Raw genomic sequence first — 14,420 nt, forward strand, 5'->3', positions numbered from 1 at the left:
AAACTGGTGAGGCGTCAGGAAAATAGTGTAGAAGGCATCAGATACCAGCGTGAGTTACTTTGTAAGGAGTCTCTATAAAGGACACATCAAATTTTCCCGGATTTATTGCATTATTCCATTTATTCCAAGATTCATCTCTAGGTTTGATTCTCATACTTTCAATGGGGATTGTCATTTTTCCAAATGACGTGTATAGCTAAAGGGCCGCTGGATTTTGGGTCCCCCTACTCCTGCACAGATTATGTGAATAACAACTTGGATAGGAAAAAGGGGTTATGAGATACCCAAAACTGAATTCAATAGATGGAGGGGCAACTCCTCTATATACTGCTTGCAGGAAAAAAAAAATGAATCCCAGATTGTACTCCAGTGCCGGCTGATGCTCCAAATTTTTTGGGGGGGCGCAAACAAACTGAAAAAACCCCCATCAAGTGCAGCCACTGTGCCCATCAAGTGCAGCTACTGTGCCCATCAAACACAACCACTGTACCCATAAATTGCCGCCACTGTGCCATCAAACACAGCTACTGTGCCCATAAATTTCCGCCGCTGTGCCCATCAATTGCCACCACTGTGCCCATCAATTGCCACAACTATTCCCAATCAGTTGCTGCCACTGTGCCCATCAATTTCTGCCAGTGTGCCCCATCAATTGCCGCCAGTGTGCCCAATCAATTGCCATCACTGTGCCCATCAATTGCCGCCACTGTGCCCGTCAATTGCCACCACTTTGCCCAATCAATTGCTGCCAGTGTGTCCATCAATTGCTGCCAGTGTGCCCTATCAAGTGCTGCCAGTGTGCCCCATCTAATTGCTGCCAGTGTGCCCCATCAATTGCCGCCAGTGTGCTCCATAAATTGCTGCCAGTGTGCCCCATCCATTACCACCAGTGTGCCCATCAATTTCTGCCAGTGTGCCCCATCCATTGCCGCCAGTGTGCCCCATCAAAGGCTACCAGTGTGCCCCATCAATTGCCGCTACTGTTCCCTATCAAATTCTGCCAGTGTGCCCCCCACCCGGCACTTACTTGTCTCGGTGCTGTCCTCCACACCCCGAGTCCTCCGTGTCTTCTCCCGTCCTCTTTCTGTCATCTCTGCTATGATTGGAAGCCTGATAGGTGTCCAGTAGGGATGAGCTTCGTGTTCGAGTCGAACGTACGTTCGACTCGAACATTGGCTGTTCGTCCGTTTTGGCGAAATCCGAACATTTTGGTCCGTTCGCGTCAAATTCGTGTGGCGCTCACGGCCCACAATGCACTGCGATGGCGCAGTGCATTGCTGGCTCATGATTGGCCAAGCATGCACTGTGACCCCGCATGCTTGGCCAATCGCAGCGCCAGCAGCGAGGAGAGCCATGATTGGCCACAGGCCGGATGCCTGTGGCCAATCATAGCTCAGACTGTGTAGTGCACGCCCCACACTATAGAAGGCCGCCATCGCGGCGGCCTCGTGTAGTGTGTTGGCGTCTGAAGCAGTGGGTGTTCTGTGTACCTTCAACACAGTACACACCGATCGTTTTTGGCCGATTTTCTATCTTGCTGTTGTGTAGTGGTTATTGTCTGTGTGCCCTGACCGCAGTATACACCGCTATATTCACCTCACCTATATAGCTAGTGATCTATCTTTTATAATAGAGCTTGCAGTCAGTAGTGCGTGCTGTCTGCGTGCTCTGTACCCAGTACACACCGCTATATCCACCTACATAGCTGTTCTCTATTTGAGCCCACTTGCCATCTGCAGGAGTTATTGGAAGTTGTGTGTGCCTCCAGCACAGCAAAGTATATATCTGTATATACCCCTTTATCTCTGGTGTTCTATAATAAAGGCATCTGCAGGAGTTAGTGGGTGTTGTGTGCCTCCAGCACAATATACACTACCCAACTGCTGTTTTACCCAACTCCCTTCAGGCCATTACCATGTCTGGAAGGCCAGCAAGGAGAGGCAGACAGGCGTGAGCCGATAAAAGAGGGCAAGCAGGCTCTGTGTCTAGAGACAACAGTGCTGGTCGTGGACGCGGTGCATTGTCATCAGCACGTGGCCATGGGACATGCTTTTCCTTCTTTTCGGCAGCTGGACATGTTGAACCGCAACATGCCAACGACTTGGTAGAGTGGATGACCAAGCCCTCTTCATCCTCCTCATCCTCTCTCACCCAGTCTCAGGGTAGTAGCAAAGCAGCTGCCAACGCATCGTCTTCCCTCGTCTCAATGTCATCATCAGTGACTCCTTCCCTAGACCCACCACGTCCTCCTGAGGAGTCCCCTGAACTCTTTGAGCACAGTGTTGGGTACATGCTCCAGGAGGATGCCCAGTGTTTTGTGGGCTCTGATGATGACACTCAGCTAGAGGAAGGCAGTAGCGTGAGCGCAGAGAGAGGGGATGCTCAAGAAGGACAGCAATCTGGCAGTCATGTTCCACAAGCTGCAGCATACTGCCAGGTTTGCTACAGCGATGAAGAGGGAGGGGATGATGAGGGCACTGACTCCACGTGGGTGCCTGGAAGGAGGGAGGAGGAGGAGGAGGAGGAGGAGGAGGAGGCACATGTCCAACGAGGCAGGATGCCCTCCGGGGGCCAGCTTAGGGGCAGCACACTGACTGAATCACACCGCAGAGCTCCGCCTGTGCAGAGCGCTGCCTCTGTGCGTTATTCTAAAAGTTCTTTGGTGTGGGCCTTTTTTGAGACGAGTGCATCAGATCGCACCGCTGCTATTTGCAACATATGTCTCAAGCGTATCTCACGTGGCCAAAACATCAGCCGCTTGGGCACCACATGCTTGACCAGACATATGTTGACCTGCCATTCAGCTCGTTGGCAAGCGTACCTCAAAGACCCACACCAAAGAACAAAGCGGACCTCTCCTTGCTCCTCATCAGCTGGCATCTCCAACCCCACTAGACCTTCAGTCCTCTGAAACCTGCTCTGAGAGGAATGAAGGTGTAGAATTAGGTGTGTCACAGCCAAGTGCTTCCGGGAACTCTGCTAGCGGTACACCCACGTCCGATTATAGCAGGCAAATGTCCCTGCCCCAGCTGCTGGACCGGCGGAAGAAGTTCACTCCCAGCCATCCACATGCCCAGCGGTTGAATGCTAGCTTGGCTAAATTGCTAGCACTTCAACTGCTGCCTTTTCAGTTGGTAGACTCGGCCCCCTTCCGTGAGTTTGTACAATGTGCGGTTCCTCAGTGGCAGGTCCCCAAACGCCACTTTTTCTCACGGAAGGCGATTCCGGCTCTCTACCGGCATGTGGAAGGCAATGTCCTTGCCTCGCTGGACAGGGCGGTCAGCGGTAAGGTGCATATTACCGCTGACTCATGGTCCAGCAGGCATGGACAGAGACGTTACCTGTCTTTCACGGCCCATTGGGTCACTCTTCTGGCAGCTGGGAAGGATGCAGGACAAGGTGCAGTAGTGTTGGAGGTTGTTCCGCCACCACGCCTCCAAAATGCTACTATTGGTTGTGACACACCTCTCTCCTCCACCCCCTCCTCTTCTTCTTCCTCCATGGCCTCTTCCAGTGCTCTGTCCTCAGAACCAGCGGTGCTCCGTAGGCGTTCCAGGGGCTACGCAAGTACGCAGGCAAAACGATGCCATGCCGTACTTGCGCTGGTTTGTTTGGGGGACTGGAGCCACACTGGGGCGGATGTTTTGTCAGCTCTGCAGGGGCAGGCCGAGAGGTGGTTGACGCCACGCCAGCTTAAGCCAGGAATGGTGGTTTGCGACAATGGCACCAACCTCCTCTCCGCCCTCCGACAGGGACAACTGACCCATGTGCCCTGTGTAGCTCACGTCCTTAACCTGGTGGTGCAGCGGTTCTTGGGCAGGTACCCCGGCTTACAAGATGTCCTGAAGCAGGCCAGGAAAGTCTGTGTGCATTTCCGCCGATCATTTAATGCCTGTGCTCGGCTGGCTGAGCTCCAAAAGGAGTTGAACCTGCCCAAGAACTGCCTTATATGTGACATGCCCACCAGATGGAACTCAACACGCAGCAGAGGGCCATCAATGAGTACCTGTGCGACTACGGCACCAGGACAGGGTCAGGGGAGCTCGGTTTTTTCTCATCACGCCAGTGGGGCATGATCAGGGATGCATGCACTGTCCTGTCACCGTTTGAGGAGGCCACAAGGATGGTGAGCAGTGACAGTGCATGCATCAGTGACACTGTACCTCTTGTCCACCTCTTGGAGCATACGCTGCGTAGAATAATGGACAGGGCACTTGAGGCAGAACAGAGGCAGGAAGAGGAGGACTTCCTTGCCTCTCAAGGCCCCCTTTATCCAGACAGTGTTCCTGCTGTGCCACCCATCACACAGGAAGAGGATGAGGAGGAGAAGGATGATTGTATCAGCATGGAGGTGGAGGCTGGCACTCAGCATCAGCATCAGCATCAGCATCAGCAGCAGCAGCAGCAGCAGCAGCAGTCTTGTAGGGATGATTTACAGTCCCAAGAAACACGTGGACTTGTACGTGGCTGGGAGGAGGTAGCAGCGGATCATGTTGTCCTTAGTGACCCAGAGCTAACCTACGCTGCATGGCCTCCCTGATCCTGCAAAGCCTGCGGAAGGATCCTCGTATTCTTCGGATCAAGGAGAGGGACCATTACTGGCTGGCCACTCTCCTTGATCCACGGTACAAGGGTAAGGTTGCCGACCTTATCTTGCCATCGCAGAGGGAGAAGAGGATGAGACATCTCCGGGAGGCCTTGCAGAAAGGTCTGTGCAATGCGTTCCCAGAGACTGGGAGGTTACAAACTCCTGGTCCTGGACAACGTTTTGCTGAGGCATCGGTCAGAAGGAGCGGTGGAGAAGGTGGCCGTCTGACTGATGCTTTCAGACAATTTTTTAGTCCGCAGTCCCAAGGTATGATCGGTTCCAGCACCCATCGCCAGCGTCTGATTTACATGGTGCAGGAATACCTAGGGGCAAGGTCAGACTTGGACACCTTTCCCACCGAAAATCCTCTGGCTTACTTTGTCTTGAGGATGGATCACTGGCCAGGGCTTGCACAGTATGCAATTGAGCTACTGGCCTGTCCTGCATCCGGCGTCCTTTCGGAACGCACCTTCAGTGCTGCTGGTGGCTTTGTTACCGATCACAGGGTGTGCCTGTCCACTGAATCAGTTGATCGACTGACCTTCATCAAGATGAATCAGTCTTGGATCACCCACAGCTACCAAGCACCTGAAGCTGATGTAACCGAATAATTTTTTTTGAAATACCACATCCCTTCAAGACTGCCTATGCTGATGCTGAGTGACTGTCCTGTTATGTTGATTGTCTATCCTCTTCCTCCTCCGCTGATATGTTGGAAGAACATTTCTGGTTCTGGTTGATGCCATCAGCCCAATTTTTCTGCTCCTGTTTAACAGGGGCGTTTAAGTACAATTTATGATGCAATGCTTTGCAGCAGGGCTAATTCCTGCAATCAAACAAGAGTATATGGGAGAGGTTGCAGTGTCGTGGCACCAGCACCAGTGCCTAAGGCCCAATTTTTCTGCCCCTGTTTAACAGGGGCGTTTAAGTACAATTTTTGATGCAATGCTTTGCAGCAGGGCTAATTCCTGCAATAAAACTAGAGTATATGGCAGAGGTTGCAGTGTGGTGGCACCAGCACCAGTGCCTAAGGCCACATTTTTCTGCCCCTGTTTAACAGGGACATGTAATTACTATTCTTGATATAATATTTCACAGGAGGGCCCCTTCCTGTGCCCACCCAGAGTAACGGTGAGGACTTATAGTGTTGTGGCACCAGCACCACAACCACCAAAGGTCAATTTTTCTACCACTGTTCAACAATGGCATGTAATTACAATTCTTGTTATAATCGTTCACAGCAGGGCGCTCCAGCGCCCACCAAGAGTCACTTTGAGGGCTTACAATGTTGTGGCAAAACCAACACCTTGTTCCGCCATTTCTGCAGAGCATATAGGGCAGGCCCCTACTTTCAAACATCCAACTTACAAACATCTCCTACTTGCAAACGGAAGGAGACAACAGCAAGTGAGATGAAAAAAGATGGACGACAAAACAAATTATACAGGGGTGATAACCCTTCCCTATGTTTTCCAAAAAGCTTAAAAATAGTTTTTTTGACTGGAGCTATACTTTAAAAATGTACCAGTTGAAAATTACAAACAGATTCAACTTAACACAACAAACCTACACAGTCCCTGTCTTGTTTGCACCGCCTGTATACTGCTGTTCTGAGTATATAGGGCCTGGGGGCCACACACATTTCCTTTTTTTAATATGGGTACAGGGTTCCCCTTAATATGCGTACAAGACCCAAATAGGCTGGTAATGGGCAGGGAGGGCTACCCATGCCATTTTTCTCAATGATTTTCAACCATATTGCAGAAACCAGATATAACATTAAAACCGCAAGCAGTTTTCAATGATGTTATTTCCGTTTAATGTCATTTTGTGCAGGGACTGTTCTAAACACGGGAAACACGTGGCACTTCACAGGCATACTACAGACACCCCCCAGGCACCATATTTAAAGGAATATTTCACTTTTTTTTTTCACTTTAATCGTCATTAAAATCAGTGCTCCCGCCAAAACGGCCATTTTAAAAAACATTTTAGGCATTGACCCATGTCCCCTGAGGCAGGAGCCAGGTCCCCAAACCCTTTTTAGGACAGTATCTTGCATATTAGCCGTTAAAATTAGCACTTTTCATTTCGAACGTTCGAGTCCCATAGACTCCAATGGGGTTCTAACGTTCGTTCGAATTTGGGGTCCGTTCGAAAGTTCTGGTGCGAACCGAACCGGGGGGTGTTCGGCTCATCCCTAGTGTCCAGTCACAGCGCCTGTCGCTTCAGCCAATCAGATGACCAGACCCGAGCACCTGATTGGCTGAGAGGCGGGTCAGTGTTAGGGAAGCAATGTATTCCCTTCTCTAACACAACACAGCATTGCGCCCGCTGTTTACCAGTTTGGAAGCCGATTAGAGCCCACAGCTCTAATCAGGCGCTTCCAAAAACACCCCCCGCCGCTGTAACAAGGGGCCGGACACCTGAATAGGGGGCAGCAGCGGCGACAATAGATAGATAGATTCATGCAATGCAGGAGAGAGGGGGTGGTGCTCCTGTGCCCATTATGGACGCACCGCCACTGCTGTACTGCAGTACTGCTGGCAGGAGCTCTAAGTCCTGTTAATGCAACTGGCAAAATCCCAACTGTTTGAAGAAGCTCTACATCCCCCTTTCTTGCAAAATATCAATCCACTTTGAAAGTGTCCCAGACCAAGGGATTTGGGTAAGCTGTGACACTGTCCCTTTAAAGAAGCTGCCTTCACCCTTAGTTGGCTCGGGGGGTTTTGGGTAGAGGTACCCACACTGTCCCTTTGACTCCTGCTGCTTTTGGCTAAGACTGCCGGTCAGGCTTTCTGCTGTACAGGTTTTCCCATCAGGGCTGCTGATAAGGCAGTACGGCCAGCCCTCCTGTACCGGGGCCACATCAGTTCAAAAGGGGGCCCAGGCACCTGCCGGCTACACTGATGTTTTTGCAGACTCTTGTGCTTGGCCACCATGCTGCACTTCAGGGGGGGGGGGGATCAGTATCTGCCCCTATCCCTCTCCCACTGTCCAGAGCCCCCTGTGTGCCCCCCTCCCTTGCAGCGCTGCCAGCCTCCCTCTTCTCCTCTCCCGCTGGCAGCATTCATATCTGTTCATGGTGATGGTAACTGTTGGGGTTAAACATCAAGTAGTGGACCTGAATCCTCAAGTGCCCTAGGGTAAGAAACTTTAGTGCCTATGCTCCCAAGAAGAGTCCTCCTTTTCTCTCTCCTCCCCCACCTTTACCAGTTTCAGTCTGAAGACAAGGTTGTTGTCACAACAAGTGCTTACCGAGGCCGAGATGCCGAGAGCGCTTAGCCCTTGCAACTACGCGCACCCCGTCCCCACGGAGGTGATACAGGGAGCGGGTGGCATGCAGATGCATTGGCCACCAGCAGGTGTAGGTTCCTGAAGAAGCTGAGGAGCTGAGTGGTGGGTTTACTGGGGATCAGGATCTGGCTGATGATCCTGTGCGTGATAGTAGACAGTCCTGGAGGTAACAGGGAATCAGATAACAGAATAGCAAGTCCGTGAAACAGGCCAAAGGCCAGATCCATGAAATCAAGCAAGGAAGTCCATAAGGCAGGCCAAAGGTCAAATCCGGGTAATCAATCAGAGAGTCCGTAAAGCAGGCCAAGGGTCAAATCCAGGTAGTCAATCAGAGAGTCTGTGAGGCAGATCAGGAGAGGTCCATTTAGCAAGCCAAGTGTCAATCGAGAATGAGAGCAGCGTAGTCAGGGACGGTCCGGGTCAAAAACAGGTAATCAGGCAAACAGCAGGTAACAGACACAAATGGGAAGCTGACAACAAACCAACAACCCTTTTGGACGCCAGAGCCGCCTAAAATAGACATGCCATAGTGTGTGCGGCATGGCGCACACACCCGTGCCCAATCGCGCACACTCGCGGGCCACTGCACGCACACGTGTACCATTATGCACACGTGCACGCCGCACCATTGGGCCACGCACGTGCATGCGCTGAATCGCTAATCCGCCGCGCATGTGCGCAATAGCATGGCGAGCATGGGCAGCCAAAGTCCTTTTCTGACAGTCAGTAAACCATTGGTAGGAGGCTCATTGGTTGGGCCTGTCTGTTCCAGAAGTAGCGATATGGACTATCAGCAGAAAGCACCGTACCTTTCAGTGTTTTTAGGCATCGCTTGTCATTTTGGTTACCAGTGTAACCAGTGACCTCATATTTGCGTGCCCAACAAAGTGAATTATGGGACGTATAGTTCTCCTTCAGATCATTGCTTTGCACCCATGTACCCTAGGACTACACATCCCAGGGATCCTTGCTGTAAAATGAAGATTGCTGGGAGTAACTATTAACGGAGAGACAAGCCCGTGAAGAAGTCTCTTCCTCCTGGCCTGACGCAAGACAGACCTCTCTGTGCTACAGGGAGAGAGGTCGTACCATGCGGAGCCTTACTTCCAATCCGAGGCCTAAGGGGCCTAGCTCTGTTACTCGTTGTCGCCAACATCATTCACATTGCCTGCCTGTCAGTGTGGGTGTGCGTGTGAAAAGTTTCACTTCGGAAGATCCACTGCACAAGTGCTGCTACTCGAGTCTTGTCCAGAAGACATTGGAGCGATTTCGGTTGTTGGTGAGAGGGCAAAATTGCTCGACCTTTATCTATTCATCAACACTATTACAGAGACCCCGTGCACAGACATCTTTATCCCAAGAACACTTTACTGCATTGCTTGAACACTGTGTTCAGACTACTTTAGATTTCCACCACTAGGAATCTTATGCTTTCATTATAACCAAACAGATTACAGTTAACGAGCTCCAACTAGCTAGCGAAGAATATCAGATCTGCAACGTGGAACTCTTTTACCATTACTTATAGTACCCTCTGTAGACCCACTCCTTTCATTAGGATAGCATAAGCTGGCTAGATTACATCTTTCTCAGTGTGGCATCATGAGTAGTTAACTGAAACATCCACTGGGAGGTGACTTCTGATCTAAAGAGAGTGCACATATATATATATATGTAGCGGCGGCTCCTGTAGAGCACACGCTATGCGGTTTTCTAAAGTTAAAATTGCCTAAACTGCAGTTTGGTTTGGGTACAATTGTCTAAATTGGGCCTCGGCATCAGTCTGACTGGACTATGAGATCTTCAGCATGGCCACAGGGGGGCACTGTCTCTTCTGGCAGGCGTGGAACTATAGTCTGGTCAGATGCTTAAGTTACTCTCTCTCGGAGCCCGCCCAGTGGGAGTGGCGCTCTCGCTGTGCTTTTTGGGCGAGGGTATTTAAGATGCGGACGTCACGTGGTTCAGGGTTCCGGTCCAGAATGATGTGCTGACTTCATGGTCCTGGTCCTCCTGACCAGCCCCCAGGAAGGCTATGGCCTGGGGTGTGGATCCACCCGACTTTAATGTCTTGGTGCTGGCTAGCCCGAGGGAAGGAAACTAAAGGAAGGATTCTGAGGTGGATGGGTGCAGTCTCCGGTTCGGGAGAGACCCAGTGTACTTCAAGCATTCCAGGGGAGGACTCTTCAGAAGAACACCACGTAAGGGTTGTTTTCTTATCAAGAGCCTGGAAGGGATGAAGTAACTGAGAGAATTCGGTCTTGTGGATATCGCCAAGCAGGCTGAGAGATCCAGGTATCCCACAAGTGTTCTCAAGCTTAGTTTTCCTACATGTTCTGCAACAACGTCTGTGACAGAGACTTGTTCCTGAGTTAGGCACCAAGTTGGCTGCTAGGCCTTGTGAGAGAAGAGCTGTCCAACCTGAGTGATCATCCAGTTGGGAATGGCTATTCTCTGGATGCACTCAAAGTAAGCAAGTTCTTCAACATTTTATTTGACTTTGACACTAAGAGTACCTGAATTTTCCTTCCCAACCCTCTGATCCCAAGTTGAAAGACTGTTCAATTGTCTGAGATTTGCAAATAAAATCCATTCAAGTGGATCTGTTGTCAGTCTCAAGTTACTGGGCCATCTACCACGGGACACCCCTAGACGTGCAACAAGGAGAACGGAAGGTAACGGTAAGCCCCAAAATAACCAGCAGCTCCTTTGGGGGTTAGTGCTACATTTATAATATTGTTGTTGCTGAACCATTATCTTGTGTCTTTCGGAGGAATTTGTTTGCTGAGTTGGCTCTGTTATCTCGGCTCAGAGGATTGATTACCTCTCTCTGTGAAATAAGTTTTCCTTATTTGGTTCAAGTATAATATTTCAGAACCTAATTATACTGAGATGTTTGATTATTGCCACACAATGCTACAAGGATGTTTGAACCTAGAGTGTCAGGTGGGTTGGTCATGGCCGTGCAGATGAGCAGGTAATTTTCAGCAGTCCCCTAGGGGGCTGTAATACACATACAGTATCTCACAAAAGTGAGTACACCCCTCACATTTTTGTAAATATTTTATTATACCTTTTCATGTGACAACACTGAAGAAATGACATGGGTAGCAGGTGTGTTCATTTTGGTGTGATCACTCTCACTCTTTCATACTGGTCACTAGAAGTTCAACATGTCACCTCATGGCAAAGAACTCTCTGAGAATCTGAAAAAAGAATTGTTGCTCTACATAAAGATGGCCTAGGCCAGTGATGGCGAACCTTGGCACCCCAGATGTTTTGGAACTACATTTCCCACGATGCTCAACTACACTGCAGAGTGCAGGAGCATCATGGGAAATGTAGTTCCAAAACATCTGGGGTGCCAAGGTTCTCCATCACTGGCCTAGGCTATAAGAAGATTGCCAAGACCCTGAAACTGAGCTGCAGCACGGTGGCCAAGACCATACCATAACAGGACAGGTTGCACTCAGAACAGGCCTCGCCATGGCCCACCAAAGAAGTTGAGGTCACGTGCTCAGCGTCATATCCAGAGGTTGTCTTTGGGAAATAGAAGTATGAGTGGTGGGTGGGGGGTCATTCTGTCAGTGCTCAGACCATACACTGTACACAGCATCAAATTGGTCTGCATGGCTGTCATCCCAGAAGGAAGCCTCTTCTAAAGATGATGCACAAGAAAGACCACAAACAATTTGCTGAAGACAAGAAGGCTAAGGACATGGATTACTGGAACCATGTCCTGTGGTCTGATGAGACCAAGATAAACTTATTTGGTGTCAGATGGTGACAAGCGTGTGTGGGGGCAACCAGGTGAGGAGGACAAAGACAAGTGTGTGTTGTCTACAGTCAAGCATGGTGGTGGGAGTGTCATGGTCTGGGGCTGTATGAGTGGTGCCGGCACTGGGGGGGCTACAGATCATTTAGGGAACCATGAATGCCAACATGTACTGTGACATACTGAAGCAGAGCATGATCCCCTCCCTTCAGAGACTGGGCCGCAGGGCAGTATTCCAGCATGATAACCACCCCAAACACACCTCCAAGACCACCACTGCCTTGCTAAAGAAGCTGAGGGTAAAGGTGATGGACTGACCAAGCATGTCTCCAGACCTAAACCCTATTGATCATCTGTGGGGCATCTTTAAACAGAAGGTGGAGGAGCGCAAGGTCTCCCAACATCCACCAGCTCCGTGATGTCGTCATGGAGGAGGGGAAGAGGACTTCAGTGGCAACCTGTGAAGCTCTGGTGACCTCCATGCCCAAGAGGGTTAAGGCAGTGCTGGGAAATAATGGCGGCCACACAAAATATTGACACTTTGGGCCCAATTTGGACATTTTCACTTAGGGGTGTACTGACTTTTGTTGCCAGCGGTTTAGACATTAATGGCTGTGTGATGAGTTATTTTGAGGGGACAGCAAATTGACACTGTTATACAAGCTGTACACTCACTACTTTACATTGTAGAGAAATGTCATTTCTTCAGTGTTGTCACATGAAAAGAGAGAAGAAAAGATTTACACACATGTGAGGGGTGTACTTACTTTTGTGAGATCCTGTTTATGTTTTAGTTACTATTATGTCTTTTTTTTTTTTGCACTTGAAGTTAATTTTCCACCACCCTTGCTAACTAAGTCCATGTCTTTATGGGCCTTGCTTTGTGCACTGGTGTGCAGTCATGTTGGAACAGGAAGGGGCCATCCCCAAACTGTTCCCACAAAGTTGGGGAGCATGAAATTGTCCAAAATGTCTTGATATGCCTTAAGAGTTCCCTTCACTGGAACTAAGGGTCCAAGCCCAACCCCTGAAAAAGAACCCCCCCACCCACCCACCATAATCCCCCCTCCACCAAATGATTTGGACCACAAAGCAAGGGTCCATAAAGACATGGATGAGCGAGTTTGGGGTGAAGGAACTTGACTGGCCTGCACAGAGTCCTGACCTCAACCCGATAGAACACCTTTGGGGTGAATTAGAGCGGAGACTGCGAGCCAGGCCTTCTCGTCCAACATCCGTGCCTGACCTCACAAATGCTCTTCTGGAAGAGGGGTCAAACATTCCCATAGACACCCTCCTAAACCTTGTGGACGGCCTTCCCAGAAGAGTAGAAGCTGTTATAGCTGCAAAGGGCGGGCCAACTCAATATTGAACATCTATGGACTAAGACTGGGATGCCATTACATTTCATGTGTGTAAAGGCAGGCGTCCCAATACTTTTGACAATATAGTGTACATATACATGTGTATATATATATATATATATATACAAAAAATGTGTGTTTGAGCTTTGGGGTGCACACCTTAATGCATTAGGCTGCGCATGTCTATGTTCCCAGTACATATCTGCCCCCAGTACAGACTCTTCCCCCCTTCCACTAGAGAATGTCCCATTCCCCTAGTACAGATCTAGTCCCCAATACAGATCTCCCCCCCCCCCCCAGTATAGCTCCCCCATTACAGATCCCCCCCCACCCGGTACCGATCATCCCGATCAGCACAGATTTTCCACCCAGTACAGATCTTCCCCTCCAGTACAGCCCCCCAGTACAGATATCCCCCCGTACAGATCTTCCTGGTGCATGGAATCCACTCACCAGATTTCAGTGTGAGGGGACTTGGTTGTGTCATGTGACCAGAGCTAAGGAGGATTTGGTTGTGTCATGTGACCAGAGCTAAGGAGGATTTGGTTGTGTCATGTGACCAGAGCTAAGGAGGATTTGGTTGTGTCATGTGACCAGAGCTAAGGAGGAGCATCAGGCTGAAGCTGCAGAACTTCAGGTGCACAGTGACTGTCTGCCCTAGCTGTGGCACTGTGGACTTTCTGGTGGGGGTTCGGACCCCCCTACTCCCCCCCCCCCCTTTATCTTTGCTCCTGAGATTAAAAGTTATTTGTTTATCACGAGAAGGGAAATTTTATTCCTGAGAACATTATGTGAAAACTCAGCAATCAACCAGACTTCCTGAGCCAGATAAAACAGGGAACTGTGATGAACGAGTTCCTCATCTTCCTCTTCTCATCTCTCATTAATGACTTTCTGAACTTGATGAAGCCTTTTGTGTATTGTGTAATCCCCCGGGGGGCCGGATTCACTCCGTCCTGAGTAAAGAGGACCTGTACCGACCCGTGTACGGGAAGTATCCAGCCATTTACGGGAGGGCGTCCCGTTATATCCTTTCCTACCTACTCCCCCACCCCTCTCATCCCCCCTCTACCTACTCCCCACCCCTCTCATCCCCCCTCTACCTACTCCACACCCCTCTCATCCCCCCTCCACCTACTCCACACCCCTCTCATCCCCCTCTTCCTACTCCCCCACCCCTCTCATCCCCCTCTTCCTACTCCACACCCCTCTCACCCCCCCTCTACCTACTCCCCCTCCACTCTCATCCCCCCTCTACCTACTCCCCCTCCCCTCTCATCCCCCCTCTACCTACTCCCCCTCCCCTCTCATCCCCCCTCTACCTACTCCCCCACCCCTCTCATCCCCCCTCTTCCTACTCCACACCCCTCTCATCCCCCCTCTACCTACTCCCCCACCC

Source organism: Lithobates pipiens, unplaced genomic scaffold, assembly GCF_037356315.1.
Source record: "Lithobates pipiens isolate NorthernLeopardFrog02 unplaced genomic scaffold, aLitPip1_a1.2 Scaffold_8, whole genome shotgun sequence".
NCBI classification, from domain to species: Eukaryota; Metazoa; Chordata; class Amphibia; order Anura; family Ranidae; genus Lithobates; species Lithobates pipiens.